This window comes from Drosophila guanche, unplaced genomic scaffold (assembly GCF_900245975.1).
Source record: "Drosophila guanche unplaced genomic scaffold, DGUA_6, whole genome shotgun sequence".
Taxonomy (NCBI): Eukaryota; Metazoa; Arthropoda; class Insecta; order Diptera; family Drosophilidae; genus Drosophila; species Drosophila guanche.
In genome coordinates, this window is record NW_022995746.1 from 3,785,673 (window position 1) to 3,813,416 (window position 27,744).

The 27,744-nt window shown below is 38.9% G+C and overlaps 1 protein-coding gene across 3 annotated transcripts in view; it reads right to left on the minus strand.

Moving 5' to 3' along the window:
- Positions 1-27,443, minus strand: part of LOC117582590 (mitogen-activated protein kinase-binding protein 1) — a 70,225-nt gene extending 42,782 nt beyond the window's left edge. For 2 of the 3 annotated variants that reach the window (XM_034270441.1, XM_034270439.1), the window contains exon 1: positions 26,448-27,443. The gene's annotated coding sequence lies outside the window, so the exon portion shown is untranslated. The remainder of the gene's footprint in view (positions 1-26,447) is intronic. The other variant, XM_034270445.1, reaches the window with a different exon arrangement.
- Positions 27,444-27,744: the final 301 nt, after the last annotated feature.

The window sequence follows — 27,744 nt, forward strand, 5'->3', positions numbered from 1 at the left end:
CCTCAAAACCTCTGCTTGAATGAATCCAAAAAAGTGTGGCTCGGAAAAGCGTGGAAAAGCAGCGAGCAAAACTGCAGCAAGCAGCCAAACAAAAGAAGCGACGATGATAGTCCGCCCCTGTGGAAAATGCAAGCCATGAAGTTGAAACTTAACTTCTTCTCCCAGTTTTTGGGCTGTGATGCCGCGCCGATTGCTGCATTTTCCTTTTGCATATTTTCCACCGGTAATGGCAGCAGGGCAGGGACAGAGCATCATCAGGTGACTAAAAGTTGCGAAAAATCTTTAAAATTGCAGATGAAGTTTTGCCATTTTGGGTGGCACAATGCTCAAAGCGGGGTTAGAGGTGAACAAAAGTAGAGATTATTATGGGGTTTTGGTAACTTAAACTGATTAAGGTACGAAATAATAGCATTTTGCTTGCTTTATTAATGAAATATCTGCAAAATGTAGAAGGCAATGAGAATAAATACGAAAAGGGAGGAGAATAGAATTGAATTTGAATTAAATAATTCCAGGGTGAAATTTACTTTAAAAAATTGAATAAATAATATCTTAAACCCTGAATATGGAGTTTGCACGCAAATATTTTGCCATAATTGGATTCTTTACATATCTGCGTTTGGCAGGCAGAGCTTATCATTCAATCTATGTATGTACATATACTGAATTTATGTTTTATATAAAACGAGAAATATAAAAATATAAAAAACTACCTATCTTTAAGTCAACAAATTCATGAAAATTGTATCCACAATTTATGTTGATTGCACCAATCAAAGTTTCAAAGAAAAATATTCAACAAAACATCACAGCCGTCAACGAATTTATAATCCCAATCAGCACTAAATTGACAGTATTATCATTTTGTTAACTTGTTTAATTATCCCGTTTAGGGTTCGACGCTGAAAAAATAAACAGTCTATAAATAAATATTGCCCACATTGACACACGAGCGAGTGAGTAAGTTATCAACAGAACAGAAGTCGGACTCCGCGGACTGATTGCACGAATGGAAATTGCTATTTATGGGGCATTGTCTTTCCTTATTTATTTACCAGAATTTGATTTTCTTCGCAGTTTGCGAAAGGCCTTTTTCCAAAAATATATCTACAGCCATATGTATGTCTCCATAATTGAATGTTACATTGAAAAAAAAAGTAATTAAATTACAAATATTTCAACAAATTGGACATAGATTTAACGATGGAAGAATTATGGAAATATTGAATTATCTTATGGCTCAAAGGAATTATTACTTTGAAGTCATGTCTTTGGCGGTCAACCATCAGAGACAGAACTTGGCTGCCTTTTCTTCTTTTATTCTCGTCATAAATATTTTATTCCCATTAAAATATATTTTATCTTTAGTTTTCAGTTCAAAGTCAGCTCAAATCGAACCGTATTTCAGATGCGGACATTTTGGAGTGATTTATGCGGTAGATTTTTATCATACAATTGGATTTTATTTGGTCTTTTGTTATTGCCGTTTTGTCTATTGATTAGATTGCCAGAGACATGCATACGAGAGAACTCGTACTTGTACTAATGGGGATTTTTATCTCTTGACCATCACAACCCCTCTCTGTCGCTTCCACTTTTTTCTCTGTCACTTTTTGCGGTTATTATTGTCAGGGCAGGCGGGCTTTGAGAACAAGTTTTATTCCATCTCTTTGTGTTCTCGTGTCTGTGCCTCTCGTGTGAGTCAATTGACCCAAATTGTTGGCTCTGGCTCTTTTGTGCCTGGCCTGGCTCTCGGGCAACGGCAGCCTCTCTTCTTTGGGGCAGACGTGTCGATTCTGCTGTTCGCAGCACGGACACCCCAGATACCCTGTACTTTAAAAGGGCAAAAGGTTCGGCTGTAAAACCCTCTTGAACTTAGGATCTCTAGGGATCAAAAATCCTTAAAAGCATTGGCACTTGGCTACGAAATTTCTGCCTCTTTCCTCTACCTATCTCCTCTAAATGTTTCTTTTGTAATCATCAACACTTTTTACTTAATTAATTTCTCATACAACTTGCATTTTTAGCACAGAAAAATATCGTTCTCTGCCCAGAGGGTATTTTTGTTGTCGTTCCACTCACTTGAACACTCACATTTTCTGTTAGTTTCTTGGTATTTTCTTTTTAGTGGGTCGTCTTAATACGAAAGGCAGTTGAACTCTGTCAAAATGATCATCTGAAAGAGCTGTGGAGCCGTGCAGCTAATGGTCGCACGCGCTTTTTGCAAATCTCTCTCTTATCTTACTTGATCCGATCGGAGTGTGGTTTATTTTAATTTTGAAGACTAATGAATGCTTAGTTTAGACTTGAGAAATCTTTGTATATCTCCCTGGGGATATACCTCTGTCCCGAGCGGCTCGAAGTGTACTAAGATTTGTCCACACTTTTGTCAAGTTTTGCGTCTGGGTTGAGTTCTCTTGATATGATCTTGTGCCTCAAAATGGAACACTTCGTTTCCTTTTCGCATTTCAAATTATATATGTAAATTCCCCTAAATTTGGTCAGACTTTTACGATTCAAGAGTAAAGACCTTCCCCTCCATGCTCCACTGAATGCTCAGCCAGCGAAGATTCAATATAGATTCTAAGCATTTCTTGGGGGATTGAACCATTAAATACAGTTTATGGCTGCTGCAGAGGGGCAAACCCATCAAATTGCTAGGCCCCAGACCTCAAGGCCACTCTGTGGCAGCATCTCATTGGACGCAGCATTTGCATCATCGACCAAAATTGAGTGTGTAAACATTTTATGGATCATTTAGCAAATGACGAGAGGAAAAAGCAAAAGGAAAAGCCAAGCAAAAATCAAGCAACGTGAAAAATATTGCAAGCTTTAGTTAATTTTTACAATATATGTTACGTTTTGTCGGGGGCCTTTGACTCTTTATGCGAGAAATGAGTTCAATGAATTTCTGTGTCAACAGTTTGCAGTTTTATTTTTTTCGTAATTTATTTTTAGTGCTGACTCGATTTGGGGGGTGCAGGCAGACAACCAATGAACCCAAATATGCAACTTAATCAAGTGGAACGTCTTAATCACAGCTACAATTATTTTTCTTTCGAACACTATCTAAGAGGACAGCAGGACAGCCACCAAAAATAATTTGTAGCTCTTAACGCTTCAAAGCATTGGCTTAATGAATTTTCACAGCAAGCTGGCTATAAAAAATCAATGCTATGGGTAGGTGGGAGGTGCAATGGCACTCTTCTACAGGAATTTTGAGGTGGTAAATACTTTTTTGGGGTGTTTGTTAAGAGTAATGGACAAAAAGATAAGAGAAATACATCTTGGAATGTTGGTTTATATTTTATTGAACTTTTTGTTTAAAATTCTATTCATTTTCATTCATTAACCCTGCTGGACAGTGTGTTTCAATTAAAAATCTACTAACACACACAAAGTTGAATAACGCCCACCAAACAAATAATTTACCAACGGAGGGGGATAGCCATAAAAGCGGGGAGGGCTTCCTGCTGAGTGATTTGTAGTGGAGTTTAGATATACAGAGATAGAAATGGGCGGTTTAGGCGGGTGTGTGATGGCAAATGCAATCAAAAAGTGCCTCAGAAAGGGGCGTCACACGATATTTGAAACTTGGAAGAAAGAGTGGAAAATGATGCTGAAACGGAGACTGAAATTGCAGCTTAATCGACCCCAAAACTCAGCTGGAATCAAGCTTAAACGAGGAACGTGAGGCAGTAGCTACTCGCAGCATTGTGTCTGCTGCCTGGCTGCATGTTGCACGTTGCACGTTGCTCGTTGCTCGTTGCGCGTTTTATCTTTCGCCTTCGACGCCTGCAGCACAAGTGTTAATAAAATGTTACAGTTAAGTTGCCATAACACATGTGTGGAGGGAGGCCTCTCTTTTAGGCTGGGGGACACGGTGCAGGGGTCTATGCGGCAGAAATATTTTCCCAAATGGAATGCAAAGTGAATTGCAACCAAATGTGGCAAGATGATTGCAATTTCTTTTCCAATGATTGGCACAGGATCCCCTGGAGGGTGGGATGCGAAGAGCCGTTCCAGGGGGGAGGATGTGGAGCGCATCCTAAGATGCATCTTCGTTGAGGCACAACACATGCAACAACAGTATTCAAAACAGACGAGATGCAAAATTTGCATGATATGTTTTGCCACACATATATGCAAAATATGTTTTTTCTGCACTGTAATGCACTGAGAGAAAAGTAACTATAAACCATGCTGCCATATTCTTCACTTCTTCCTTGAACAATTTTCTTTGTGTAATGCCATCACATGCTCTCAGTGTGAAGCCCAAATTATGCCATTAGGTGCTGCTCTGGCTGGGGAAAACCTCAACTGCCGAGAGATCTCTTTAAGCAACCATAAACAAAAAATGCCAAAAAATTTAAATACACATGTGGAAAAAATGTGCCAGAAGAGTGAAGCAAAGAAGAGTGTAGTAAAGCCAGCGGAAGAAGTAGATGAGAGAAGAGATGTAACATCGCAAGAGAAATAATTCCACAGCCAAAGCCAAAGACAATGGGAGGCTGCCAGAAATGAACGGATTGCAGAAACTTACACGGAAGCCAAGCCACCGAAAAAAACAACCACAGAAAAACAAACAACTGAATACGAAATTTATGCCATGAAAATGCCTTTTCAATTTTCCAAGGAAAGTGCAAAAAACAAAATATAAAAAAAACAAAAGCAATGCAAGTTGGGTGTAAATAAAAAGTTAAATGAGCGTTAAATTGGTTTGAAATGCAGGCTGCAAATGGAAAATGGAAAAACAATAAGAGCTGTGAATTGTGATTTAGACTAGGGCTTATTAAAAGCAGCAACTACTTAAATACAGGTACTCCCAAGACAAGAAACAATTGTTGCATTAGCATAAAAGTACCTTTTTGTGTCGTGGGTTCAATGAACCCGCTCCTCTCATTAGAAGCAAAAAATCTCTCTGCTTGCCAATTGACGCAACATTTCAACGCACGAAACAAAAGCAATACAAAACATAATGAAAACGTAAACTTAAATCATAAAAAAGGAAAGAAAAAGAATGGCAACCGAATGGAGAGAGGGAAAACTTAAGAACTTGCGAAGCAATGAACTGCTTTATAAAGTTTAAAACAAAAGCCAAAAGAAGAACTCAAGAGAGAGAAAGAACTACAAAAGCTAATTCCAAAGAAAATTACGTCATGACAGATCGTTGGCGATTTTCAGCCATCAAAAGTGTTAATTATATATGTAATTAGTTATCAGCCAAGTGCAAATAAAGCATTTTTTATCAGCAAAAAGAGTCGCCAAAGCACACATCGAACTGAAATAAAAGATGTGTCATGGGTCTCAGTTGTGTGTGGCGCCTCGGGGAAGGAATAATCAACAGTTATCGGTGGAGATATATGATGTTTGTTTATGAAACAGATGTTGCGAGGGAATATATTGAAAGATGAAAAAGATAATTTATAATTTCTTTGTCCATCAAATACTCAAACGTTTTACATTTTATCACATTTATTGCGATGATCTTGACCCAATGTTTCTGACAAACATTTAGAGCTTCAAAGATCTCTGATCACCCCAACATAATAATCATTTCTAATGGCTATCTTGTGGAATCATCAGTGACCTTAAGAACGCAGCAGTTAATAGAATGAAATAAACAGCAGTTAAACTATAATGATATATAGATATGTGAATGATTCAAGATAATGTTTGTGAAGATGAGCAGAATATTTGTGACTTAAATTAAAAGCCTACTGATAGTGCCGCTGTTCGAAAGATCCATTCAGTAGATCAAATGCTTTATTATCTTCATATCCCCTCTGTGCTACGATCTACAGCCTGAGGTCTGACTGACCTTGGACTCTTGACAGTTTGACTGACACTGCAATATGCATGATCAAAGTGCGTGTTAGTCCCACCTGATCACATGCGAGTGTATCTACATCTAGATTCTAGAAAAACGTAGAAGCAAGTGTCATCATTGATTCAACGCACACACCGACACGATCAATCGATCGTTGATCAACAAAACCTAGAGGCTCAACAAAAGCAAACAACCATAAAAGTAAGATAAGTACATAAAAGTTATAGCAAAGCAATCAGCTATAATCATTGATAGCATAATCTTACAGAAGAAAACTTTTAAGTGGGAGAGCCCAAGCGAACACTGAACCTGTGGAAGATAAGCAAACTGTAGGACACATCCAACCATTGACCCGCTTTCAAGTAGCTTAAACTATCTTTGTATTTAGGTAATATTCATGCTAGAAAGACTGCCATTTAGCAGATAAGATAAGCCCTTGTATCTTTTCTGCCTTTTGTATCTTTCATTCAACAAAACAAACCCGCAACTGGATTAGCATTAGTTGCTTCAACCAAATCTGGCAACTGCATTCCTTTGGCATTCAAATATGTAAAATGTAATTAATATGAAGAGCAAAAAGAGGCAAAAAGCAAACGCTTCTGGTTCTGTTTGTGCTGTTAGATCCATCAGGTTGCACACAACGAACACACGTCAATGGCAGTGCAACAGAATCACATCACAGAATCCCCCAGAGCCGCTGGCTGACAGCTGCCTCATATCAAATAACCTTCATGTTGGACGAACCGGTTGCAAATATCTACGAGTAAGTACTTTTATATAAAATGTACACTGCTAAAATGGCTGTGTATGCGCGTAATAAAATTAGAAAATGCAGGCCCACAGCGTGCAGGAGGAACAGAGAGAGGGAAAGGAAGAGGAAGGAAGCATCAGCGCTGCAACCCGCCAACAGAGCTGCAACAGAGCGGAAACTGTTGACTGCTGTTGTTGCTGCTGCTGTTGGCCATGTTCGGGCACTTGACTGTCGGCCGTTGGCAAATCTGCGGACTTGTTTGGACCATTTCTTGACACTTGACAAACTTGGCTACAGGGTAGCTTTCGGGATAGATTGAGTGCTGCGATTGCATGCCCTCCAAAGATTATAATCAACAAAGTTGTATGCACAAAAACTTTAGCTGGCAATTGCACCATAAAAAGCGGCAAAGTTTCCATCGGTTGATTGTTTTTTATCACGCTTATTTATGGTTTGGCTTGTTGGAACTTTCAACCTCTGGACTATTACATTTTTGGGGTGTTTAGGGTAGCTTTTAGCTCCCATTTCCTTAGCCTTTCCAGGTTATTCCAGTTCTCTCAATTTCCCGGTACATTTAATTATGCAAATCCCTCAACAATTGGCATATAATTACGTATATCAACACCCACACGAGTTGTGTGTTTCGCGCTTATCGATATGGACAAGGCTGTCGTTCGGGCCCACAGGGGGCGTTGTCACCACATTAAGTCGTCTAGAAACAGTCACAAAAGTCACAAAAGGTACGAGTGTGAGAGCACGAGCACTCCAGCGGACACTTCATTAGCAAACCTCAAACAAAACCGCAATGGGGAACGAACCGAGCGTTATGACGCACATGCCACATGCTCAGAGCAGCAGAGATCTTTTGTCATTTGTGACTAGAGATTCGACATTTTAGTCCATTGCAGCGTTAACCACAGAGATCTTTACTCATTTCTGCTCAGTGACTAGAGCTCTTTACTCACTTCTGTCCGGAGACCACAGATTCAATTCAACCTAGAGATCAGAGCTTACTCATGTCGGAGTACACTTCACAGATCATTCCACATTTCAACCGTTTCAGCGAGACAGAGAACCCACACAAAGAAATTACTAAAGATCCAAGATTTGATTCAGACCTTGTCTCATAATCTCCACAAAATGATGGATGCGGTGCCACCGCTTATGTGCGTGTGGGGGGCCTCAAAAGCAAACAGAAATCCACTTAAAAGCCGGCACATACATAAATATCAATTAAATTGTTTCTTCAGTCTTTTTGGCCACTGAACTTTTGTTTGTATTACAAAATAATTTCAAGTTTAAGTGGTTTTTGAACCGTGAAACGCACGCAGGCATTCCATCAAACAAATTGAAGGCCATTTGGATAGTGGATTTGTGGGTCACACAGCAAATACTAATACTAATAGTTTCTCCGTTGTCTCAGCCCTAATTAAATGTCACAGAAAGTTAGACACTAACTCGAAGTAAAATCAGCAAATGCCATCTACAACTCAAAACTTCAGTCCCCAACTGGCAGAACTAACAATTGTACAATTGTCACTTTGAAAGTTCTGGGGGAGTTCTGCACTTAGAGAAAAATACAATATACAATACAGCAGCACAGTACGACCGAATACAGTCTTTCTTTTAGACTGTTTCTCTAGGTGTACTTGTATTTCCAGAGTTAACCTACTTTTTCCGGGGCTGTTGACTTTAATTTTGGCCAACGAAACACCCAAAATGTGTTAGAGCACACGCTCTGGAGCACGATTTCATGATATTTCAATTTGCATAAAAGAGAGAAAACCTTTGGGAATTATTATTTATTTTTTGACAAAATTCGATGAGCAGAACGATCAACCTTTGGAAAAGAAAGTCACCAGCTTTGAGTCCAGGAAATGGAATGATGTCGTGGGGAATGAAATAATAACAGCATAAGAAAAAAAATTGCTCAAGTGAGTCATTAAGTTGGCTAAAAGTGTCGTCAGTCCTCCCTTCTTTCCCTGTCTTCCGCTCGTTCTTCCATTCTCTGTCTGTCTCTCTTTTTTTGTGGAAGCAGCCATAAAGGAAGCACACTCCATACCACTCACTCTCCTTGCCACTCAAGGGGCAACAGGGCAAAAACACCTGGGCAAACAACAAACAAAACAAAATAAAATCATCAGCAGCCCTGAAAATACTCTCGTAGCAGGAACTGCAGTTTTCTGTGTGTTTTTCTTTGTGTGTGGCAGGGACTTTTAGGTTACAGCTATAGAGGATTTCCTTTGTTCTTTGCTGGTGAGGCACAAAGAGGATGATGATGATGTAAATGGGAACACGAATCTTGGCGTGGCAGAGGAGATCTTGTAAATTCTGAATAATTTTATAAGACATTTCAGGGAATTCATTTTAATTTATTTTGAAGATTTATTTGCCGAAGGATGAATCTCACAACCCACAAAGGAGTCATGGACCTGGACAAAAATAAAGATATTAATAAGAAATAGATCATGGCACAAAGTAAAAATGCGACAACCATAAAACATCCGACGAACACGTTTAGATATGGTTTAATAGCCAAAAACTGTTTGAGACCCAATAAAGAACATTCGGTAAGGGAACGGCTAAGAATCGATGATGAATCAATAGAATGAACTGAATGTGAATCACATACAGTCGATAAGATTTTTATAAACGTTAAATAAATGAAGAATCGGTAACGATTGATCTTTGGCAAACGCTAAGAATCAATCGGTGCTTCCTCAATGATAATTTTTATGATTATTTGATGCACTCGATGGCTCTTGAATCATTTTCCCTAATTCCTTGTATATGTGATTCATGGATAAACGTAATATACTTGCCATAAAGCAATTCTTTTAATATTATAAGTGAAAATATAATTTAAAATTTATATAACTATTCATGATTTATGTACATAGTAAAAGTCTAATGAACCGATCAAAATTGGTTTTGGTATCGGCCGGTAAACAAAATTCAATTGAGTTTTGAGCAGTTTATGAATGAGTTTCATCCGAAGGCACCAGCACACACCACAGCACAATTCTCTGCAGTTTGTTACTTCCCTTTCACTCTCATTTCCTTTCCTTTGCTTTGCGTATCTCTTCCTTCCTGCCTTCTCCAGCACCTTTCTTACTTTGTTTACTTTGGCAAGTTTGGCAGGAAGCAAACGACTGGCAAACACAGCGTTGCCCACCCAAAAATATGCAGACGACAATGGCAAAGCCACGAGAGGGAAGTAGGAGGAGGACGACTACCTGTGTGGGTGGGCCCTGTCAACATTGCCAGACAGAAGCTTTCCCACCCGCAAAAACCGAAACCGCAGCAACATTTACTGGGGAAAAACTAAAGGAAATGAGAAAGAAAAACGTCAACTAACTGCTAGAACTGGCGACTGGCAGACAGTGGTCTGGGGTCTGGTCTAGGGTCGTGGCTGGGCGTCTAAATTGAGTTGGCATTAGTCAAACCAAACAGAACGCTAGAGGAAGATTGTCTGCAAGAAGCACCACAACTGTGGACTCCACCTCCTCAGTAGTCTTTCTACTTCTTCATAGAATACTAAATTATAGCTAAGAAATGCTAACAGAGAGGCCCCCCGCCCCCAAAGAGGCAAAGTTTCTGCCATTTCTGTCTGCTTTTTTTGTTTTCAAGTATATCAAATGATTTTTTTTTTTATTTTCCCTCTCCGTTGTCAGATACGATACGTACGTGTGCCGCTTCTCACGCTCCAGCTTTAGTTTTTCTTTCGGAACAGATGTTGGCAGAAATATTTCTTATATACTCCGCCCCGCCCCTGCAACCACTGTGTTGCACGTTGCAACAACCAGACAGACACAATCGCATATTCACATGTCAACAATCTATACGTTGGAATAAAAAGCCAGCTCAAAGTTTCGATATAGAAAATAATATACATATGTAGAGTAGTTTTGTAATAGACATCGAAGGGGCGTGTGGGGCGATACCCCAAGGAATTGTCTGGACATGGCAAAAGTCAATAAAAATGCCGTACAATCAATGGAAATCTAGTGAGAATGGAATTTGCACAATACATTTTTATGGGAGCTTAAAAGAGAATCAAGGGAATCGAATTTGCATGGGAAATTTAAATGTTTACGGTTTAAACTTCAAACAGAAGGTAAAAGAATAAAGTGCCATAGAAAATGAATAAAAATTGAGAAAGTGGTTGGGTATCTAGACGCTATATTCTACGAGAGGATGTGCTGGATGGAATGCTGTTTAATGGTTTGCTAAGATTGTGTAAAAGTAAATACTTAATGCCTTGACAGGACTGCTTGTATCATTTAATCAATCAATTCAGCTTCACTAAATATAAATATTTCTAGTGCAAACATCACATTATCCATTGGTAGAGGCAGCACTGTACTTTTCATATAAATTCTGTTACCTGACAAATCCTAAACAAGCTTTTGCCATTAGATTGACACAAAAAATATGAATAATTCTCAAACGAAATATAAGCATTTTGCATATAAATCGATTAATAAGCCAATAATTGAAAAGCAGACACCAAAAAGTCATTATTCGTTTATCATGATTTAAAAACACATTAAATTCCAAAGCCGAAGCATTAGATACCCTATTTCGCACACCTTCCTCATACACATTTGATGAAAAGCCAGTGGAATAGAAATGTGGTAACCTGTTTGCATTTAACAATCGTTGGCATGTAATCAATTATACATGTACATATGGAGTACCCCAAAAGTTTTCTATTTTACAGGCAGATGGTTTTGTTTGTTTCTGATCCTGACCAAATACCTTTCCAAACACAACACCCTCTAATTTGAAGGGTATCCAGTAACACAACCAGCAACCAGGTTTTCTGTTACTTTGGGTAAATCATTCAAACGGATTGTTGGGAGTAAATAAACAGAAAAACCACGTACGAAAATGCAGTCCAATAAAAGCAACACTAACGTACAACAAAATTAAATAAAAAACAACAAAAAACAGAGAAAAAAACCGTCTAACAAATGTGGAATAATTTGAGTCGTCGCGTCGAGACCGAGAGAGCATAAAACGCAGTCAAACAGTCAAATGCCATTTCCGACTGCAGTCAGACATGAAAAGCAACAACAAATACATGGGAAAGCCCAAGCCAAGTCGAACCCCCAGACCCCACAAGACCTGGACAGACCCCAAAAACCGAACAGACCCACTAGACCGACCCCCGCGCTCGAGAGCACGTGGCTCCCCAGACGGAAGCCAGTGGCCAACACATCGGAATGGGTGCGGTGCAGTGCGGCAGTGGCAGTGGCAGTGGCGGAAGAAGGAATGGGGAATAGAGGTGTGTGTGTATTGCTCTCTGGGCCTGGAAAGGGGGGCCTCTGAGGCATAGGCTACTGCTAGAATGGTCTGTTCTACAGTCAGTTCGAAATATCCATAAAGTAAATGAAGTAAGCGACGTTTTGTCATACCTGCTAATCGTCGAAGTAGAAGGGTATATTGTGCTATTATAGAAAATAATTTAGAAAAGCCAAATAATTTATATTTAATATTGTTTCCATATTTCAAAATGTATTTTAAATATGTAAACACTGCCAAATGTGTAATTTTCATACTTAACAAATCAAACCGCCCCTTAAAATCTCCGAAACCATCAAATTACAGGGCATAACTATGGCCTTAACATCCAAGAAAGTCATTTGACTGGTTTATGTGTGTTCTTTGGTATTTTATATAGTTGCATGTTCAACGCAAAGACAGCTTGAAGTATTCGCTTTTTGTTTACTCTTTTGGTGGTTGTTAGTTGTTGGTGGGAGTTGCAAAGAAAGACAGAAAAGACACCTGGGGGAGAGACAGAGGGACACCACCAACTGTGTAATTTTTGTAAGTGCAACTCCACATTCCATTTTGGCGAAGGTGCGCCCACACACCGCACATATCATTGCTAATTTGGATGGATATGCAGAGCGTTCAGGCGCTTTTGGTGGTTGTGCGGCAGCCACCTGGAACTCCACAAATTGTCTCCACCATAACACACACGCAATGCATATTTGTATGCAAAGTGGGGCAACCACAGCGGGGGCTGGGCCTTCAAAAAGCATACAAAATAACTCTATCGTGTAAGGAAACCTAAAGGAAGTTGCGGAGTTTGGTGGGTAAGCCCTTTGCTTTAATTAGTCAAAATTGTATTCAAGATATTTTATATTTTATAAACATATTTTATTTGCTATGCCAAGAACCTGTAAATTTATCTTCAATGTTCTTTCTTTAGCAATTTTTTGAGTGTGGTATAAGTTAAATTTAGCACGTTAATCAATTGTTGTACTTTTATTTTCTTTCGTTGCTTTCTTTTACCAACTTCGTAGTTTGGCTAAACGTTGGGCGTTGTCCGACAAGATATGATTATTTTTTCCTCTGTTTGTGGTGGACTCTTAACTTGAATTTCTTTGTCTTTTGACTTACGGTTGATGGAGGACTTTGTTTATTACCTGCAAAGATAACAAAAGCCAAGTAAAAATTAATAACAGCAAAAGCAAATAAACATTGGGGTACAATAGACATCATTAAAGCGTTTAAATATTTGCGTAGGGGGTATGGGTTTTGGTTTATATATTTTTTATCCCACTGGTACATCTGTCTGTAACTGTGTTGCTGCTCATGTGAATTTAACCCACTTCTTGTTAACCCATTCATTAATTCACACCTTCTATTAAAGCTGCCGACAAATTAATGATTATGAAATCAACAGACTATTTGTATCTCATTTTCACTTATTCATTTGTTTGTATCATTTGATAGATAAATCTACATTTGAACAAATATTAAAGTTGGAATATCGTTTTATCAAACCAAATGCAAATGTATTCATTTACTCGCAATAAATACTTCTTAAGAGATTTCTTGGTAGGTGAGTGCAAAAATTTCATAAAACTACTTTCAAAATCGTTCTGGCTCTCAACACAACATATTCTTTTCCCCTCAAATATTACTTTCACCATCGACACCATCAAACAATGTTCTCCTCTCACTCTTTCTATGTTTACAGACTTCCATTCCCAGTCTCTTAACATTCCCCTCCTCTTAAATGCTACCACAAAAAGCAGAAATCCCCGTCTCCAGCTAGTTCCCAGACTTCTAACTAGGAAGCCCCCGCCTCCACTTCAAAATGACTTTCAACTTTGACACTGACCTCCGGCAATGCCAAAAACAACAAAACACACACAACTACATTATGTACAGACATATAGAAAAAAAATGTATAAAAAATGCAACTGCACAAAATCCGACGCGACTCGTTCCATTGAGCACAGCACAGTACAGGCACCCCTCTATCCTCTATCCCGCTGCTGATTCAACGACTTTGACTTTCTAAGGCAATTTTACGTTAGCTTGAGGTTTGTTTTTATGGCTAGAAAGTGGGGTCTGGTCTGTGCCGTCTGTGGAACCGCTCATAGAGTTGTAAAAGCAAAAAGAGCAACAACAAACAAAAAAAATTCATAAGCAAAAATCGTTTTGTGGCCATTTAGCGGACCAATCAAATGTGCAACCTGTAAATGTGTCTGAGAGACTGCCACATGCATTATTAATGCCTCTCGACTCGCCCGACAGTTGCAAGTTGCAACTGCTGCTGCTGCCGCTTGTGGCAAGGCAGCCGTCGCATTGTTTATAACTGTAATTTGGCACAAAACTTTTCTAACAGAATGTGTGTGTGTGGAATTTTAGGTTGCAGGTTTTCTTTTCAACAAAAACTCGGAAAAGCATCTGGCCAGCTGCAGATAAAAGTCCTTAATTGCATTCAAAACGCCTGGCAGGAGAATAAAGGACACTGGCTTATCATTTCATGCAGCTCTTTCATTATTTATGACACTTTCTAACACACACACACACACACACATACGCATTATTAATAGCATCGGCCAACATACACACATTAACATTACCATTACATAACACTTGATTCAACGAGAGAAGTGGATGTACCCTCATTTGAGTGGTTTTATGGCCACATTGAAAGCATAACTTTAGACATATGAAAGCTCAATTAGGTAAAATATAAAAATTAGAGGAGAAGTGCGATGAAAGGTGATAATATAAAAAATACTTTGCGAATACTCTACCAAATGGTGCGGGTAATATCGAGATTTAAAGGCTATTTGTTAAAGTGTACGAATGACGAATATTTAAGGACACTTTTTTCGGATATAGCAATTACTTGAATCTTTTGCTATTTTATTACATTTTTACACTCGTTAGTTTTTCCCCAAAAACTCCTTGAAAGCTCCTTTAATAGCACACCAAAGAATGAGTATTTTTGCAATATTAAGCGAATATTCCACGCATTAGATTCACCTTGATACAACGGAAATGTTTCGATTTTGCTACTTATTCGAAAATGCTAAAACGATTTTATTAAAACATAAATATCTGTATATCTATGGATGTATCGAATGTCGAAGGCAAGGAAAAACATGAGGGGTAAAAATATTTGATGCGTATAAATAATGATTTTGTATTCGGTAAATAAATTGTCCGATATGGAAGCTAATGCCAAATGGACACGCAAACGCCAGAGCCACAAAACAAAAAACTTTTAGTCTGATTGAACAATATGGTCATATATTCGTGAATTGAATGGAATTGGGAGGAGTGAATGCGGGAATGAGTGCGTGGAGTGGCTGGTTGAGTGGCGGCCAAATGTTGATCATAATATTGGGAGATTGCATAACCTCGAAAATATGCGATAAGTTGAGAAGATAGAAAGGGGAAAGGAGGAAAGGTAAGATGAACAAACAAAGAATAGAATGATGGAACTATTGGAGGTGGGAAATCAGTTGGACATTTCTGGTCAAAAATGTTCAAGATTTTATTTATTTATTAAAGAAGAGGAGCATATGGGTCTTGGAGTGTTTTTGGTTTTTTTGGATATTTGCAGATCAGTTCCGAATGATAACTAAATCAAGAAAGCCGTAGAAAACGTTCGCCCACTGTGTGGGAAATATTTACGATTATATGCTGAAGGTGCCACATACAAAGCTCCCAAGGGGGCAAGAGCAAATCAATTGAACTCAGTGTTCGTCACGTTTGACCACTTCGAAGTGGGGGACTGGGTACGGCACAGATGATCCCCCAATTGCCAGGGGAATGGCAAAGATCAGCATCTTTTTGTCAGTGGAAAGATCATCATAACTGCATATGAGTGTATGTAGCTTTATAAAAGACTTTCAAGGGTCGTTTGTTCACTTTTACCGCCACACCAGCAGCACCAATAACAACGTCAGTCGATCGACCGGATCATGAGCTCCCAACGATGACAATGACGGACCGCTAATCATAATTTAAAGCATTACAACAATACCCCAAAGAAAACGAAAAAAAAACGCAGACAGACGCCCAAGGAAAATCGATGAAACGTGCGCTTCATTAATATGTGAAAATAAAAATAATAATGCGATTTTACAAATGACAAAACGACTACAAAAAAAAGGCTGGACAAAAAGCGTAACATTGATAAATAATAACAAAAAAAAGTTGTCGACAAGTAAAAGTCAAAAGCGTTGAACGCATTTAACGAGGCGCAACAAAAAACGCCTTTGAGGAGGTGTGGCAACAGTGTGATGGAGAGGCAGGGGTAACGAGAAATGCCATTGGAGGTTGAATCACCAATTGAATCATATATCGTTTACGGGAGAAAGATCTAGCCAGTATATCAAGAAAGTTGTTCTTTACTTGAATTAAACATAGCTGTGGAATACATTACAAGAAGAAATAAAGGAAGATGTTCCTTGAACATTTATAAACTCTTAAAAGAGTTTTAAATCTTATATAAATGTGTTATGTCACACAATTTTCAATATTTTGCATTCGAGAACTATTTAAAATGCAATTTGTATCATCAATCATCATACCCCCATTTACCCATATATCGCCCTTTATCTAACCGTAGTGGATGGGGTCTATACCCCATTCCCATTTCCTAATCTCATCTAGCACTTGTCCATGTCCAATTGGAACTTTCTTTTACACAGAAAAAACTTAAAATGTATCTCCAAATTATAATTGATAAAACGACAAAAACTTATCGGAGGCGACTTTCGTTTTGGGATTAGAAAAGTGTTTCGTCTCGTCTGGTCGGTTGGTCGTTGTGCAAAGGAAAAACTATTTAGTTTACTGGTAATTGCACGGTAATTGCAGTCGAATGGACACGGTCACAATCGTGGGCTAAAGGTGTGCCCTGCCAATTAGCCAAAGCAAAGTGCGATTACTTTCGGCGCCAATAAAATCAAGCTAAAAACGTTGGAAAGGTGGGGGTAAGAGCGTCGCGTGTTTGACTGAAACTGTGGCACGTGAAACGGCTGCCATTTCCCATCTACATTTACTCTATATCTTTTAATTAAACGAAGGACCGACTCCAATTAATTAAACAAATTTTTGTGGGCTGCACTTTTACAATTTAATTGAACTAAAGTGGGTCGAAAGTTTTGCTAGGTGAAGTTCTTGCGAGCAATCGAGATACTCTTTGGAAGCCTAAATATAGAAAATGCCTGTCGGCACTTGTTTTTCCTTTCTTCTAGTTTTCTTCTCTTTCTCTCTCTCGTTTCAATAAAAGGTAAACAAAAGCAGAAACAATTCGGCAGGAATTCAAGCAACTTAAAATATATATTTATAGAACTCTAAAGATGTGTAAAGTGTATGTTGAATCAGGCAGAAATATTATTTTAGTGAAGATAGTTGTCCAAGTGAAGATAGTCTCCTAGAGCTGAGCAAGCAACGATTTCTTTTCCAATACACGATTAAATCTTGTCTAACACTGTAGAACATTGAATGGCTTTTTAAAACTGAAATCTTTTTCAACACTAGCGTAACAAAAAAACAAAAAGTACCCAACAAAAACAATACATATGATACAGAGTGGAATGCTTCAAGTTTGCATTCTTTATACATATATTTTCTGTTTTTCCACACATTTTTCTGGCTTTAACTGTTGAAATTATGTTTAACCTTTCACACTCTACATATTTTGAGCCCCGAAAATAAGGTTCAATAAACCCCCTACCAAAAATGGAGTTAATTTTTGCTGTTTTATTTCCTCGTTTTTTTTTCTCATCTTTCATTTTTCCATTGCCATGGCAAGCGGCTACCACTCGTCGTTGTTTGGCGTAACAAGAACACAAAAGCAACAAACAAATGGAAATGGAAGGAGTTTAACAGCAGCAATGCGGTGGAAAGGGGGGAAGGAAACAACCATAGCTTTGACCTGTAGTTAAATTAGTGAACAATAGCGAAAGAGATGCGAGGGACAAACAAAAAATTTGGATTGAGAGAGAGAGAGACAGACGGCGAAGGAAGCGCCGTTCCAATTCATTTGGCAAGAACAAATGCAAACGCAACAGAAACAACAACAACAACGAAAAGAGGAAGCAAAGGCCATTCAATAAATTCGACAATTTTTACAGTTAGTAGATTTCATGCTCTGACATCATAACCCTACCATAAAAACCCCCGCTCCACCCGTTCTATTCAGTTCTCGCCTGACAACAAAAGACTTTTGAATCTGACATTCATTCTGCTCTATTTCATGGGAGTAAATTAGTAGCTGAACTTATATTAAGAAAACTCTAGCTAACTTTAGGCAACTTTACAGATTTATATTTAGTCGAAAATGTTGAAAATATTGCAACAAAATAAAACAGATACAAATTTTATAGAAATTTATAGAAATGTTTTTCTTTAAATACAGACCTTAACATAGCTAATACTTAAGCTCGTCAGGGGAACTACTTCAGTTCCCTCAAAATTTATATTTTCTTTCTTGTTATACAATTTCGTTACTATCTTAGCTCAGTCTCTTTTGCTGTCTGTGGCTGTTGCTCTGTCTGTGGGCTGTGACCTAGCTGGCATTTTCTGTCTATCTTTCCATGGACAATAGCCACGCGCTACACACACGCCCATAGATACACTCACACACACACAAATAGTACTCGAACCGCCACTCATCGTGTCAATTGTGTTGACCATGGCCAAGAGTCAATGCATTTTCGATATTCAATCATATTTGCTGACCCTCACAGATTTTTATTTATCGAACTATTATTATTTTTTGCAATTATTATACAACGCCCCACCCCCTTCTCTTCCTTCTTCCTTCTCTTAGCAATTTCGCTATCGGCTGTTTTTCGTTTCTTTTTTCTCTTTCCTTCCTTTGATTTTTCCTTAAGAGCTTTTCGCTTAATTAGTTTTTTTGTTGTCTTATTGATTTTTTCTTGCGATTTTTTGTTTAGTTTGTTTTTCTATTTTATTTGCGTTTTCTTTTCTTTTTCTAAGCTATTTTTACGATGTATGTGGTTTTTCTTTTGGGTTTCCGTTGAAGAGCAGCAAAAAAAAGAGGAAGGAAAGTAAACACACCCACCACAACATGTAGGCACAACCCAAAAAAAATTAAATGTCAACGAAATTTGGCAATCGATTGCGGGTTTATAAAACCTAGATATAAGGCCTTGATCTTCGATCTTTCTGACACAAATTGATTTACATTTTAGCTTCTTGTTTCTTTTCAAATCTTTCCAATTATTTTATTATTAATAAATTATCGAGATTATCTAAATAGCCATGTCGTGTGCCTTGAAAAAACGTTTCAATACGTTTCTTAAGGCCTTGATCTTGATCTATGCCTTTTTTTTTACCTAATTTTATGGATTGTTCCACTAATTTTTCCTCTTCCTCATCGATTTTCTCCCGTATACTGCTTAAATTCATTATTTAATTCTTATGTTTCTTTGATGTCTTCCATTAAAACTGTTGTTTAAATTTTCCGTGTGTTTCTCAATGATTTATTTGACCTATTTTTTGACAGCCTCAAGCTACCCAGAAAACAATTTAATTCTTTTGCTTTTCTTTTTCTTCCTTTTTAGCCACTTGTCACACCACTTTCGTTTCGTTTTTTTTTTTGCATTACGTATTTTAGCTTATCGTTTGCCAATTTGAATTTGATTTTCTTTTTTTGTTTTTGGACTTGTTTTGCTTTTGTACTGATGTAATTTTGGGCTGGTGAGTAATCTAATTGTTTTGGTTTTTTTGAGATTCTCTTTTTTCAGGTTTCAGCTGCTAGAAGCTGCTAGTGTGTGTGTCTGCAGTGTTGAATAGGAATTGTCTTTTATTGAGTTCACGTGTTGGGAAGTGATCCGTTGTTTTCGTGTTCTGCAATCTTAGACATTACTTTCCGTTTCTATAACTAGTGTTGAAAAAAGATTAATAGTGTCCTGTGTCGTGTTGTTCTGACAAACTAATGCTTTTCAGTGCTGCATCGGAAAACTTGCCAAAGTTGTGGAAAGTGTGACAAAACAAAAAAAAGTGTGCGTTCCGTGCCTCAAGAGTTGGCTCAATGGTAAGACTATAGATTTTTGTGAGTAAAGTTACCACACCATACTGCCGTTCTTTAGGATCGTGTTGGTAATTACACCAACAGGATACATTATATAAAAAAAAATATACTCGAAGGGCTAACAAATAAACAATATGCGCAACTTTTCATGCGACCCATAGACGAGCGCAGCCGGAACTATGAGAAGCTTACCCAGCCCATGGACTTGGGCACAATCATAAACCGCGTGCAGACTCGATGCTATCTCAATGCAAGGGAAGTGATTGCTGATCTGAGGCTAGTCTATCAAAATTGGTTTGCGTTGAATGAGCAATGTCCAGTCCTGTGCCGGCCTGGCATTCAATTGCAGACATTTGTGGAGAGAAAGCTGTCGCAAATGCCAGAGAGCCCAGAGTTTGTGATACGGAAGGATCCCAGGATGACACGCAATTCCATCAAAGATTTTCCCTGGCTGCAGAGCACAGAGCCGCAGCCGAACTCAAACAAATTATATTTCATTCCAGAGCATCAAACTCTAGCTTCTAGGGATGTAAAGTCTCAATATCTCAAAAGGGGCCACAGCGTCAGCGATGGCAACGATGAAGACTCCTCCGGTTCATCGGTTTCTAAAATTATGCGACACAGCAGCAATAGCTCCGACTCAAATTCTGTCCCCGTGTCCGTTTCCGTGTCTGTCTCTGTCGCCGAATCGGAATCTGTGGATACCATAAGCAACAGCAACAACCCGCAACTGGAAGACGCCGCAGTGCCATCGGATTTGCAGCAAATCGCTTCCCCTGAAAACAGCCCCAGCTCCTCAAGATCCTCCTCTTCGCCCAGTTCTAGTTCCAGTTCAAGTTCCCAATCCGGATCCAGCTCCTCCTCGAGCTCCAGCTCTGGGACTGATTCGGATTCGGACTCCGATTGAATTCTATGACCAATTATTTTGCAGTCTGTCCTTCTGATGAAATAGTCAATTGCCAAATTCATAACAGTTCGCTCAGGTAAGTCAATTTAGGAAAAATGTATACTTAAAATAATTATACGCTTCTGAAAATGTTTTCCTGTATTGTATCCAGGTTTAACTCTGTCTTCAACTCTAGCTGAAGCTGTGGCGTTTTTCCTAGCTCTTCAATAGAATTCCATTTAAGTTAATTTTATTTTAAATATCAAATTAATTTATACAATACTAACATATTTGTTCAGGTGAGTCGATTTTTCAATGGACTAATTTCAAAATCTATTAAATTTAACATCAATTTACAGTATTCTGTGCTGAAAATTGATCCTTTGTCCTAAGTCTGCTGCAACAATTTCTCTAGCATACTCAGCTAAGTTTTCCTGCGACCAATCGATGCCCAATTAAATTTACAAACATTTTAACCTAATCTCTTATATACTCAAATAAACATTATATCCATTATATTACAAATGTTTTTAGTGAGAGATCTTGTCGTTTCCAAGAACCTCGAATAGTTTCTTTAATTTTTTGTTTTCATAAATTGTATCGCTAACCTTCTTGACAAATGTCGTATTTTTTATGTTCATCAAAGGACTGGGAGGCCATAAAATATAATTATTGCCAGTTCTTTTCGGTCTGGCAGTTGGCCAAAAGCAATAACATCCGCCAGTAGAAGAGACAGCTAGAGGCACAAGCTGTTGCAGCAGTTTCCATCCTGCAGGGTTCTCCAGGGGTTCTTCCTTTTTCCGCTTCCCCGCCAGACACAAGCTTTATGGACAGACAACAACGAGACGCATAAACAATGTTGATGTTGCTGCCTTTTCCTCTAAGAGTACACATTTCCTTTAAAAAAGTTGTACAACAAAAATAGGAGCAAGTTTTAACCAGTTGTGTGTGCATTGAAGACTGCATAATACTTCCTCTCGATGTCTTGGCGTCACAGACCATTTGTCAGTCGATGGCCAAAGCCAAAGCCAATTGCCGACTACAAAAATTCCAATCCCACCTAATGGATTATGACGTCCAAAGAGTGAAAAAAGAGAGGGTATGACAGCCAAAGAGTGAACAAAATAAAGGGTATTCCATCCGAAGAGTGGAAAAAAGTGAATGAGGAATGTCTTTAATCATCAGTGGAATCACAGCGGGAGAGGGAGAAACAGGAGTAAAACTTGTAATCCTCGAATGCAATTTTCCACCGTCAATTAAGATGTTCGTTAATAGTTCGTTAGTTGAGTAAATAAACTAAAGTTAAACGATTTCTCTAAGGCATTTAAGAGGGAGTGTGAGGGGGGTCTGACAACCTTTAATGGAATGCGCCATGACGAGGCTGTAAACATGAGTTGGCAGCTCTTATGACTCTCCATGACGTGCCTCTCTCTCCCCCTCTCACCATAGGCAAAAATGTTGATTGTTGGTTTTGGGTTTGAAAGGATTAAAGTTTAATATAATAAGTGGTAAAGAATCGCTTAAGTGTGCAAATTAATATTACATTATTTTTTCTATAGTGCATGAGAGATAGAGAGATTTTGCGGTTTATTTCCTTACATTTTCGAAGTAATTTCCAGCGATAGCCACAATTCTGTTCTCCCACATAAAATACTTGTAACCTTACAAGAAAATGCCTTTCAAAGCCGTTGGAATAATGTAATACAATTTATGCTATAAACGCAAGAAGAGAAAATTATAATTAAACTACGGATACAATGCGATTTCCACTCATTAGAAACGAGACCTCAAAGACTGGCGGCATAAAAAACAATGGGATTGAAAACAATGTGAGAAAAGTTAAGAACAGCAGAAACAAAAGTAGAAACCCCTAGAGAGAAAGAGGTGGAGGAATCGAAGGAGATGTTTGCCTCTGCATAAACATAAACATGGTTGATGGCGGAGGTCTCTCTCTACCATTCTCCCAGGGATAGAGAGGCTGAGAGTGGGAGAGGCCAGACAGAGGGAGTACGGAGTACGTGTGCGTTCAACAGACATGTCTTATCGAATCGGGTTTGCCATTAACTTGAGGCCAAGACCGAACCCAAAGGAAACTGCATTCCAGTCATACCTCAAGTAGTACTCTCCCCCCTCTCTCCTTACACTTTTTTCTCATTTTTCTGTTTCGCATCTTCTACCTCGTCTGCCACATGCCACACTCCCAGTTACCCTTCCCACCATTCCTAAATGTCTTCCCGTTGAGGAAGCGCCGCCAAGAGTTACATGATATCAATAAAAGTGCACAGCGTTCCCGGTCCGGTCCCTTAGATAAACTTCAAGAGCAAACACAGAAGGCCACAAGAGAAGTGGCCAGAGGAGGAGAAAAAAGTACACGGAGAGACACCGAGACAGCTTTGGGGTTCGGCGAAGCATTAAATACCCTAAAATATCAATCGCATCCAAATGAAATCTGTAGCTGAAGATTAAATGTTCAGAAATTTAAGCAATGCATATCATAATGTTTCCTTTAAGGCCATTAAATAAATAAAAAATATACTCTTAAATTGAATAAGACTAGTAAGTAAAGGGTATCAAAAAAGGTTTTCCAACACACAGAAACAACAGCAGCAGCCAGAAAGAACAACAAGAGGAATGGGCTAGGCAGCAGCAGCAGCAGGAAAAATGTTGCACCTTTGTTAGCTTCTGGCTGGATGCCGTCGTGCCATGTGGCTTAATGGATATGCAACTCATATGGCAAATTATCCAAAAATGTTGGCAAGGAGAAAGGTGAGGGAGAGCAGGTAAGTTTTCAGGTGAGTGCAAGTGCTTTGCTGTAGATGGAGCTCAGACACATTCCATTTCTCCCAAAGGATTGCTTTTTATTTCACTTCTGTTAATTTTGTGTTCCCTTTCCTTTCCACCTTTCCTTTCTTTTGGCAAATTTACAGTTGCATTTGGAATTTTCTTATGGGTTTGTGTTTCTTCGTTTACTTTCAAAGGTGAAGGCTGTCTCTGGCTGCTCCTTAATCTCTTGAGAGTTTCAGAGAGGCAAACAAACTGAAGATAAATGAGTGAAGATATCTCACATCATTTTGAGTTACTTCCTCTTTCTCTCTCCCTCTCTTACATCATCCCAATTTTTACATCACACACTCTTTACTGTCTTGCTTGTCTTTTTAAGAATTCCCAACATTCAACGCTAATCAGACATCCCCACAGACTCTTCCAATTAGGCCACAAAACGCAACAGAATAATGGTTAATAGATGAGAGAGCAAAGTTAAAGGTTTCCGCAGCTGGCAGCGGCTAAGATAAAAAAGCGATACGAAGCGGAGAGAATGCAATAAAGAAGGATGATAAAGAGGACAAACAACAACTGCTGACGGCTGTAAGAATATTCCATTCCTTGCGTATCGCCATCCATGAGATACTACGTGAGCCTCTTGGCCACGAGCACATGGACAGGGGGAGTAGGAGCCACTATGGTGCCGCATGTCCCCCAAATGACATTGGCATTTGCATGAGAGAGGATGGGATCCTCCTTCTATAGATAAATTGTGAAATCAACCGCGAGACCGAACACGAAACGAGTTGAATTCCAAAATCTAGCAGACGTAAAAGGAACATGGGAGAGACAGAGAAAGAAAAGGAGAGAGAGCGAGAGCGAGAGAAACAAAGAGAAAACGGAGAAGGAAGACGGATAAAAACGGACACCTGTCGACAGGTAAAATAAACGAAGCCGGCAAATGTCTTAGTCAGCAAACTGGAGGAAGAGTAAATCAAAGCAAATAAGAGTAAAGTACAGCAAAGAAGATGAAAACAAAGCAAAGCAAATATGAGAAAAATTATGTAAAGAAAAGGAATATAGAAACGGACAGAAGAGGAGAAAACAGACAAAGCAAAACAAATTCAAACAGAACAGAAGCAAAGAACACACACACACACAGACAATCAGGTAAAGATTCTGAAAAAAGGCAAGAAAACCAACAAAACAGATGAGGAAATCTTTGAGATACAGAATCAGAGGTAGAAGTAGAGAGATAGGCCGAGAGAACCTAATCAAAATTCACCTGTCACCTTGCCTTTGCTCCTCTCTCTCTCTCTAACTGTCCCGCTGTTCCTCTTCCTCTTAAGAGGCTTTGACATCTGATCGTGAGTCTTTTCTTTCATTGGTATACCCTGCACAAATCAGAGCATATCTATTTGCAAGATGAAAAGGTGCAAGGCAACATAAAATCAGCAGAAAGTCAACTGAAAGTGAGTTGTCTCTCAAGTTCTGGTAGAGGGTATCCATCGTTGCTCTCTTTCTCTATCTTTTCTCATTCATAGCTTTTTGTTGTTTTTACACTCTCACGCTCTCTTATCTCTCTTTGTGTGTGTTTCCTTTGGCAAGTTACTTTTAACCCTTGGGTAACTTTATTGGGGCTTAAAGTGACCGCCGTTTCTCGGCTTAGCAGCCGCACAAATAAAAATACAACAAAAACTATACATCGCATGGAAAAAAAAGCCTTAACAAATTAGTCATTGTGATTAATGGGAGCAAGCGAGATGAAGAGGTGGAGTAGCTGCTGCTTTCTTGTTTTGGTGCCACTTCTGCCTCATCCTCTCATCCCTCTCGCTTCACCATAGACGCCCTTCCTTCTTCTCAGACGTGTTCAAGTTGCGTTTGATTTATTTCGTGTGAGCTTTTTCAGAAAAGATTATAGGTGTCGGTGGCAGTGGGAGGAGGATGAAAATGGAGGGGTATGGGTATGCCTTGTGCAACACTGCATTTATCTAGATCACTCGACCGTATAAGGGGTGGTGGGCAGTCGGAGGAGGATGAGTGCTTCTGTTGGAACTCAGATGTTAAAAGCATGTGTTTTTCGGGGTCAAGTTCAACACTTTTATGCATCAAAAATTCAAGGAATTTGAAAGAAATAATATTTTTGGTAACAAAATATTTTTTGATGCTCATTTTATTAGATTCCCATAGTTTTGATGTGATATGGTCGCTTGATTTGAATAATTATTATTGCTTTCCATGCGAAAATGCCTTTTCCTTAGTCAGGATAGAAGTTTTCTGAAAAACCAATTGGTTTTCCGACGATCTAATTTCATGTGTTTTCTAAGAGGCACGGAACTGCAGTTTTCTCCTAAACAACAAAATAGTAAGATCAAACTCGTTATGCCACTACTTTTGCAAGGTTATTCAAAAATGTGTTGCTCAAGGCCCTCTTCAAAAATACGAGTACACATAACGGCAAAAACAGCTGTGGGGCATAGAGAACGAAAGACAGAGATAGACAGCAGCTGAGAGAGGTACGGTACATACTCGACGCAGCCATAACAAGAACCACCCCCCATTAGAGGGTGGCTTTGACGCCCAAAGCACCCCTCCAACACCCAACATTCATCTCTGGGTCTAGGTTAAGAGAGAAACATTTCGACACATGAAAAACAGCATCAGCATCCTATTGAAAATCCAGCTTCAACCAAAGGAATGTTCAACCCCCAAATAATAAAAGTAAGCCTCAAAATTGGGGATTTCATTGATTAAAAAGTGTGTCACGCACACCACCTTAGCCCTCAAATTCACGTACATTAACCAGCCACACATGCACATTGGTTATTGGTGGGGGGAAATGTAAACACAGGTTTCCATATTCATTCATTTGGATGGGTAGAAATCTCACCTGAATAAAAGATCTGGTTTAAGAAATTCCTTGAAAAATTCGGAAGCAAGAAACAGGAATTTCTCTTAGTTGATGCTGGTTTCTCGTTCTCTTAGCTCCTTTTACGTGTGTGTTTGCTGGATTACTCTTTGTTGTCGTTGTTCTTGCTGATGTTCCTCTTGTCGCCTACTCTTTGCTGGAGTCGTTTTTCGCTGCTGCTTTGCGGTTTAACTGTTTTGTTGTTGCTTTTCCTTTCACTTAAACTAAACTCTCTTTGGAGCCACCAGCTCTCTCTCTCTCTCGCTGTTTCTTTCACTCTCTTTAAATAGGCGGCTTTTGTGTGCTTCTTTTGATTCCCCTCCCCCTTCTCTGCTGGTCTAGACTTTAGCGTCTGCAGCTGCTGGCAATGACATTTCTCCACAATTTCGCACAAGCACACACAAACAAACACGCGCGCTGCTTTTTTTTTTGCTGTTGGTCAGCGAATTTATTTCCCCGTTTTATTATTTCTCTTTAGGCAGACAGGTGCACCAAGCACACACACACTCTCACACTTGCACGTGGAAAGACGACGTCGTGACACACACACACGCACATGTACACAGACAGATGAGAGGACGCCAAAATGTTTGGCACTGAACTTCTTTTTTATTACAGCTTTTGCGTTTGCTTTGGCTTTTGCACACTATTTTTTATCTTATCTCCGTTTGCTTCTTTCTGCCTTCTTTCTACACTGCAGATAAGGGGCTCATATCAATTACTTTGATTTGTATTTGTATTTCACTTAGCCACTGCTTCCTCTTTCTCTTAAAAAGCCGCACAGAACACAAACACCATCCCCTTTAGTTTAACAAACACATTTAGTTACAAACAATTTCCTTCATTTGTTGCTTAATTTCTCGCGGCGGCCCGTTCCATTTTTTACTTGTTCTATGTTTGGCCCTTTCGTTAACACGAAACACACAGATTATACTTAAAGAAATGGGAGACGCGGAACTGGCTACCGAACGCACGTAAATTGAAAAATTGAATGAATGATGGAATGAAGAAACGAATGATAAAAATAATAATAAAAGCTCCCATTGTGAATGGGCAATTTGATATATTGTGAATGGACACCAGTGTGACCGCGGAATTATTGATCAAATATACCGACAGACCCCAGAAATACACCGAAATATACAATCTCATTTAAAAAATATACCGTAGTCTGAAATCATATTCCTCGATTTTGATTTTCTTTTTGATATTACCAGCTTGCAAAGACTTTTAACACTGAAACAATAATTTAATCCATTTGAAAAATCAATTTGACGTA